The sequence below is a fragment of the Gigantopelta aegis genome, chromosome 12 (genome assembly GCF_016097555.1).
Source record: "Gigantopelta aegis isolate Gae_Host chromosome 12, Gae_host_genome, whole genome shotgun sequence".
In the NCBI taxonomy this organism is placed as follows: domain Eukaryota; kingdom Metazoa; phylum Mollusca; class Gastropoda; order Neomphalida; family Peltospiridae; genus Gigantopelta; species Gigantopelta aegis.
In genome coordinates, this window is record NC_054710.1 from 42,964,801 (window position 1) to 42,973,104 (window position 8,304).

The 8,304-nt window shown below is 39.1% G+C and overlaps 1 long non-coding RNA gene across 1 annotated transcript; it reads left to right on the forward strand.

Annotated features, from left to right (window-relative positions):
- Positions 1-71: 71 nt before the first annotated feature.
- On the forward strand, positions 72-5,670 carry LOC121386804. Its single transcript, XR_005959707.1, has 4 exons — positions 72-102; positions 1,974-2,020; positions 4,003-4,107; positions 5,388-5,670. It is a non-coding gene; the product is annotated as an uncharacterized LOC121386804 (long non-coding RNA).
- Positions 5,671-8,304: the final 2,634 nt, after the last annotated feature.

Sequence of the window (8,304 nt, forward strand, 5' to 3'; positions counted from 1 at the left end):
AGGATTACTTGAACATATTGTTTGTTTACACGAGTTGGTTGTTTTATATCTTTTATCTCTTGGTTTTTTTTTGACAGATGGGAACCAGTCTGAAGCTAGTGTGTACGTATAACATTGCAAACCTTTCACACACACACACGCACACGCACACACACACACAAAGAGGGGGGGGGAGAGGGAGGGAGAGGCAGGCAGGCATACACACTCACATGCCACCACACGCAGTGACTCAGGCACACACAAACACACTCGTGGATGACACCAACAACAGACGCGCACACACCATCACGTTGTGCAAGCAGATACATATACAATCACAACCATGTTGGCTTATTTTAAACATTAATTTATTCATGACATAAAAATCTCATTAACGTAACGTTTCCTGTCACTGACATAATTTGTATTTTTGTTTCATGATTGAGGCAAAGAATACTCATCAAAAAATCACATGGAAGGAACAAAATGACCATACTGTCTGCATTGTATTTTATGAATAAAAATGAGACATTGTTTCTAAAATGTTACCTAACGTTTGATAAAACCCCTCCCTGAATATATCTTCGGTTGTTGCTTTCTTTCGGCTTTATATATAAACAGTCATACTCTGAATGAGAGAAATAGTGTGATAACTACATTTTTGTGACTGCAAGAGAAATAATGTGATAACTACAATTTGGGGACTGCGAGAGAAATAGTGTGATAACTACATTTTGGGTACTGCGAGAGAAATAGTGTGATAACTACATTTTGGGTACTGCGAGAGAAATAGTGTGATAACTACATTTTTGTGACTGCGAGAGAAATAGTGTGATAACTACAATTTGGGTACTGAGTAATAGTGAGATAAATAGTGTTAACTAAACATTTGATAACTACAACTGCGAGAGAAATAGTGTGATAACTACATTTTGGGGACTGCGAGAGAAATAGTGTGATAACTACAATTTGGGTACTGCGAGAGAAATAGTGTGATAATAACTACTGGGTACTGCGAGAGAAATAGTGTGATAACTACATTTTGGGTACCGCGAGAGAAATAGTGTGATAACTACATTTTGGGGACCGCGAGACCGCGAGAGAAATAGTGTGATAACTACATTTTGGGTACTGCGAGAGAAATAGTGTGATAACTACATTTTGGGTACCGCGAGAGAAATAGTGTGATAACTACATTTTGGGTACTGCGAGAGAAATAGTGTGATAACTACAGATTGGGTACTGCGAGAGGGGCTGGACGTAGCCCAGTGGTACAGCATTCACTCGATGCACGGTCGGTGTGGGATCGATCCCCGTCGGTGGGCCCATTGTGCTATTTCTCGTTGCAGCCAGTGCACCACGACTGGTATATCAAAGGCTGTGGTATGTACTACCCTGTCCATAGGATGGTGCATACTAATTGGAAAGAGTAGCCCATGAAGTGGCGACAGTGGGTTTCCTCTCTCAATATCTGTGTGGTCCTTAACCATATGTCTGTCGCCATATAATCATAAATAAAATGAGTTGAGTGCATCGTTAAATAAAAAATTTCTTTCTTTTTTCTTTCTACGAGAGAAATGGCGTGACAACTACATTTTGGGTACTGCTAGAGAAATAGTGTGATAACTACATTTTGGGTACTGCGAGAGAAATAGTGTGATACCTACATTTTGGGTACTGCGAGAGAAATAATGTGATACCTACATTTTGGGTACTGCGAGAGAAATAGTGTGATACCTACATTTGGGTTGAAATAGTGTGTACATTTTGGGTACTGCGAGAGAAATAGTGTGATAACTACATTTTGGGTACTGCGAGAGAAATAGTGTGATAACTACATTTTGGGTACTGCGAGAGAAATAGTGTGATAACTACAATTTGGGTACTGCGAGAGAAATAGTGTGATACCTACATTTTGGGTACTGCGAGAGAAATAGTGTGATAACTACTTGTATCGTATTGGTACTATAACTTGGTCTGTTGCTTTGTTACAGACACCAACATGTATCGTTAGACGACACAAGACATGGACACAGTAACGGTAAATTTATTATTTTAATTACTGGCATGTTTATGATTTCTCTCTATACCTTTTTTATATATCTTCATCCACTGCATACACACACACACATGCACACACACACACACACACACACACACACACACACACACACACACACACACACACATGCACATACACACACATGCACATACATACACATAGATATACACATTGCACACATACTAAATAAATACAATATATTGTATCTGTCTGTTTATAAACTTGTTCTATGAACACACATATTTTTTTATATATATTAATTCTTTTGATATGATGCTACACTACTGCTTATTGTTTAATGATGTTTTATTTTTTTTACCTTTGAGATGATTGTTATTGGCCCCAATGTGAACAGGAAATAGATTGTGGGTTGTACACTAAAGTGACTTTTTAAAACATATTTCAACATATCGTAAATCCTTGAATTGAAGATTAAGCTTCTATTTTTGTGTGTGACTCTGAGACCAGACATCTAATCACGGCAGACCTCTATTCGAGTCAGGCTCCTATTTATTTCATGAATAATTTTCTACAATAGCCTTATTGTAAAGTCATATTCTAACGTAATCTTCCAATTTTTGTACTTGAAAACCTCTTACATTACTGAGAAATTAAATGTTTTTCTCCATACATGTAGTTTTTGCTTTTCAAGCCAGGCCACTATTTTCTTCATGATGCTGTGAGACCCGACTTTTAATCGAGACAGGCTTCTATTCATGGCAGGCCTCTCTTCAAGGCAGGCCTCTATTCAAGGCAGGCCTCTATTTAAAGCAGGCCTCTATTTAAAGCAGGCCTCTATTCAAGGCAGGCCTCTATTCAAGGCAGGCCTCTATTTAAAGCAGGCCTCTATTTAAAGCAGGCCTCTATTTAAAGCGGGCCTCTGTTCAAGGCGGGCCTCTATTTAAAGCAGGCCTCTATTCAAAGCAGGCCTCTGTTCAAGGCAGGCCTCTATTTAAAGCAGGCCTCTATTTAAAGCAGGCCTCTATTCAAGGCAGGCCTCTATTTAAAGCAGGCCTCTGCAGGCCTCTATTTAAAAGGCCTCAAGCAGGCCTATTTAAAGCAGGCCTCTATTCAAGGCAGGCCTCTATTTAAAGCAGGCCTCTATTTAAAGCAGGCCTCTATTCAAGGCAGGCCTCTATTTAAAGCAGGCCTCTATTCAAGGCAGGCCTCTATTTAAAGCAGGCCTCTATTCAAAGCAGGCCTCTATTCAAGCAGGCCTCTATTTAAAGCAGGCCTCTATTCAAGGCAGGCCTCTATTTAAAGCAGGCCTCTATTTAAAGCAGGCCTCTATTTAAAGCAGGCCTCTATTCAAGGCAGGCCTCTATTTAAAGCAGGCCTCTATTCAAGGCAGGCCTCTATTTAAAGCAGGCCTCTATTCAAAGCAGGCCTCTATTCAAGGCGGGCCTCTATTTAAAGCAGGCCTCAGGCCTCTATTCAAAGCGGGCCTCTATTCAAGGCAGGCCTCTATTTAAAGCAGGCCTCTATTTAAAGCAGGCCTCTATTTAAAGCAGGCCTCTATTCAAGGCGGGCCTCTATTTAAAGCAGGCCTCTATTCAAGGCGGGCCTCTATTTAAAGCAGGCCTCTATTCAAGGCGGGCCTCTATTTAAAGCAGGCCTCTATTTAAAGCGGGCCTCTATTTAAAGCAGGCCTCTATTCAAGGCAGGCCTCTATTCAAAGCAGGCCTCTATTCAAGGCAGGCCTCTATTTAAGGCAGGGCCTCTATTTAAAGCAGGCCTCTATTCAAAGCAGGCCTCTATTTAAAGCAGGCTTCTATTCAAGGCAGGCCTCTATTCAAAGCAGGCCTCTATTTAAAGCAGGCCTCTATTCAAGGCAGGCCTCTATTCAAGGCAGGCCTCTATTCAAAGGCAGGCCTCTATTTAAAGCAGGCCCTCTATTCAAGGCGGGCCTCTATTCGAGGATTTACGGTATATGTAGAACGAGCTTATTGTATGTTTTTCAGAACTCGGTAATTCTGATGACCAGACAAACACATACGAGGGACTGGGAACTCGAGAAGACACGCCATATGCAAAAATGGAACTTTATGAAAATTTGAAAAACTGAGGTATACACATCTTATAAAATTGGCTTATTAAAAACGACTCTTTCATTTTTCTTTATGTTTGAATGATTTTTTTTTAATGACCTCCCATACTGATTTGAAATGAAGATAAATATAAAGAATAAATTCCAAAAGTATTAACAGCTTGTTTTTGGCAGGAATTGCAGCCCATTGTGACATCTTCCGGACAACTGCCAGAAAAACTTGCTGTCAGGTGGAAGTTATCTAATTTGAAATAAGTAAACTAAAGTTTGTTTTATTTAACGACGCCACTAGAGCACATTGATTTTTTATCTTATCATCGGCTATTGGACGTCAAACATATGGTCATTCTGACACTGTTTTTTAGAGGAAACCCGCTGTCGCCACATAGGCTACTCTTTTACAACAGGCAGCAAGGGATCTTTTATTTGTGCTTCCCACAGGCAGGATAGCACAAACCATGGCTTTTGTTGAACCAGTTATGGATCACTGGTCGGTGCAAGTGGTTTACACCTACCCATTGAGCCTTGCGGAGCACTCACTCAGGGTTTGGAGTCAGTATCTGGATTAAAAATTCCATGCCTCAACTGGGATCTGAACCCAGTACCTACCAGCCTGTAGACCGATGGCCTAACCACAACGCCACCGAGGCCAGTAATTTGAAATATGTGCCTCTCCACTATTATTATTTTATCTTATTTTCGTGCTTATATCCAACTGATGTTCAAGCACGTTGTGCTGGGCACACATATCAGCAATATCGACTGTCCAGGGCAGTGGGTTAGTGGTGAGTGAAAGAGAAGCTGGTGTAGTGGTCATACACCTACCCACTGAGTTGTTAAACTCACTCTGATTGGGAGCCAGTACCGAGATATGAACCCAGTACCTACCAGCCTTAAGTCCGATGGCTTAACCACTACACCACCGAGGTCGGTTACCATTATTATTACCCCAGCGATGACTTGTAATTAGGAAAATTTAATAAAAACTGGTAACGCGTGTATTATCCTCTATAAATCATTAAAACTCGCAGAAAGTATTTAAAATAATTTCGCCAGTGTCAAGATCATGGGGAAGGTACCTCTTTACGGTAAGCAAAGTTTTGACAAAACATAATGTAAAGATCTGTGCAAGTTACATTCATGGAAGATAATATATAGCATAAGAGACGAAATGTTATAAACTGTGCGATCCAACTGTATTCGTGTGTAATTTTATTTTTATCCTGGTTCACAGGTTTGTAATTTGTTAAATATGGATTGTCACAGCCACAAACTATTTATTTTTCCACTTTTTTGCAGAAGCCATTACGGGAAGATGAGTGACGTTATTCCAGAATTATTGTGTATGCACGTAACAATGGAACGTTTTCTGTTGGACTTTCCGAGACCAAGTTTCGACATGCCTATTGACACACCACTGACTAAACTGGTGCCATACTTAGTTTTTATACTCAAAGTGAAAATAATGGGCAGTTTTAACTCAGAAAGTACATTTCCATAGTTTAGGTGCGCTGCTGAACAAATGAGATATGAAAAGAGTCTTTAGACACATATATATATGTGTGTGTGTGTTTGTGTGTGTGTGTGTGTGGTGTGTGTGTGTGTGAAAGAGAAACTATGTGTGTGGTCTGTGTGGCTGTGTGTGTGTGTGAGTTGTGTGTGTGTGTGGCCTCTATTGTGTGAGTGTGTGTGCCTCTGTTAGTGGTGTGTATGTGTGTGTGTGTGTCTGTGTGTGTGAGTGTGTGTAAACTACTCTGTTGGAGTGTAGTGTGGTGGGCCTCTGTGTGTGTGAGTCTGTGTGTGTCTGTGTGTGTGGTGTAGTGGTGTGTGTGTGTGTGTGTGTCTGAGTGTGTGTGTGTAATGTGTGTGCCAGTGTGTGTGGGTGTGTGTTCTGAGAACTCTGTGTGTCTGTGTATGTGTGTGTGTGTGTGATGACTGTGTGAACTGTGTGATGTGAAGACAGCCAGTGTGTGTGTGTGGAACTTTATGTGTTGAAAAGCTGATGTAGTGTGCATACACCTACCCACTGTGTTGTTGTGTTTCACTGTGATGTGTGTGTGTGCAGTGGGTGTGTGTGTGTGTGAAAGAGAATGTGTTGTGTGTGTGTGTGTGTGTGTGTACCCACTGTGTGTGTGTGTAAACTCACTGTGTTGAAATGTGTGTGATATGTGTGTGTGTAAAGCCTTAAGTGTGTGTGTGTTTTTTTTGGCAACACCAGTGTGTGTGTGGTCTTACCATGTGTAACTGTGTGTGTGTGTGTAACTTGTGTGTGTGTCTGTGTGTGTGTCTGTGTGTGTGTGTGTGTGTCTGTAAGTGTGTCCTGTGTGTAAATCATTAAAACGCCCTGAAAGTATGTAAAATAATTTTGCTAGTGTCAAGATCATGTCGGTGTGGTGTGACATTTGTATGTGTCTGTGTGTGTTGTTGTGAAAACAATGTGTGTGTGTGTCTGTGTGCAAGTACATGGCTACTGATGTATGTCTGAGTGTGTGAAATGTTTAAATGTGTGATCCAACTGGTGTGGTGTGTGTGTGTGTGTGTGCCTTTGTTTGTCTGTGTGTGTGTGTGTGTTGTGTGTGTGTGTTAAATGTGGTGTCACTGTGTGTGTGTGTGTGTTGTGTGTTTTCCACTTGAGCCTTGCAGAGTCTTGTGTGAGGGTGTGTGTGTCGTGTATTCCAGTGTGTTATTGTGTGTGTGTCACGTGTGTCTGAACGTTGTGTCCTACTTGTCTGTGTGTGTGTGTGTGTTGTGACATGCCTGTCTGTGTGTGTGTGTGTCTGTGTCTGTGATGTGTGTGTGTGTGTGTGTCTGCCACTATTCTGTCTGTGTATACTCAAAGTGTGTGTGTGTGTGTGTGTGTGTGTTGTGCTAACTGTGTGTGTGTGTGTGTCTGTGTTGTGACTGTGTGTGTGCAGTGGGTGTGTGTGTGTGTGTGTAGTGTGTGTGTGTGTGTGTGTGTGTTTTCTATATGTAAAAATAGTCTTAAGGTTGTATAATATTCTGTACATAGTTATGTATGAGTTATGTTAGAGTTGTATTATATATTGTACATGGTTATTAGACATTGTTTTTGTTTTTTAATTTGTATTTCCTGGTTTGAATTAAAAATTGCTTTAAAACAATTAAAATATGTATGAAGTCTTCATTTATTGATTAGGATCTTGTTAAAAAATTAACAGTTTCTGTTAACATTCTGTGAACATTACAAAACAATTAGATGGCTGTTGCTGAACAATGACGTTTTATTGTGATATCTCTTTTTCTACTGACATTCAATCAGTGAGGACTTGTGTTTTACTGTGTCTCTCAATTGTTAAGTATGTGTTGAGTGCGTCGTTAAATAAAACATTTCTTTTTCTTTCTCAGTTGTTAAGTATTAACATGATGAAAATAGATATTTCTTCAAGTGTATATATACTAATATTTTTGTTATTTGGAACATGATATTAATATTATTTGGAACATGATATTAATGTTATTTGGAACATGATATTAATGTTATTTGAATATATTTTTGTTATTTGGAACATAATATTAATGTTATTTGGAACATAATATTTTTGTTATTTGGAACATAATATTAATGTTATTTGAATATAATATTTTTGTTACTTGGAATATATTAACATTCCTTATTTTTATACAGAATACATGTAGATTTGTAGATGAATATAATTGTATACATTTGAATATTTTATCTATATTATGACAGAATGTTTTCTTTTACATGTATATATTACTAATTACTTTAGAAGTTTATTTTTATAACAACCTGAAATTGGTCACAATCTTAAAATAATAATGCCTTATTAGTCCCCTACCATTCCAACCGGAGTGAACTACAGGTTTCTTCTCTGTCCTTCTGTCTGTCTGTCCCACTTATAGTTTTATGGATGTTTTTTTGACAATGCCTTGAAATAGGGAGCTGAAAGTTTGTGTATAGCTTTATCATACACTAGCTATTACAGATCATGACAATTTACATATTTGTGACAGAGTTATGGCCTTTGAACTTTGGAGATACAGAAAAAAAAATTCCAAACTTTTTTTCACCAGAGTGTATAACTTTATAATGCACCATTACAGATGTACTACATGTATATGACTTTCATGACACTTTTTGACAGAGTTATGGCCCTTGAACTTAGGAGATTCAAAAAATTGTTTCTTCTGACTTTCTTTTTGAAATGCCTCACGGTATTGAGCCGAAATGTTG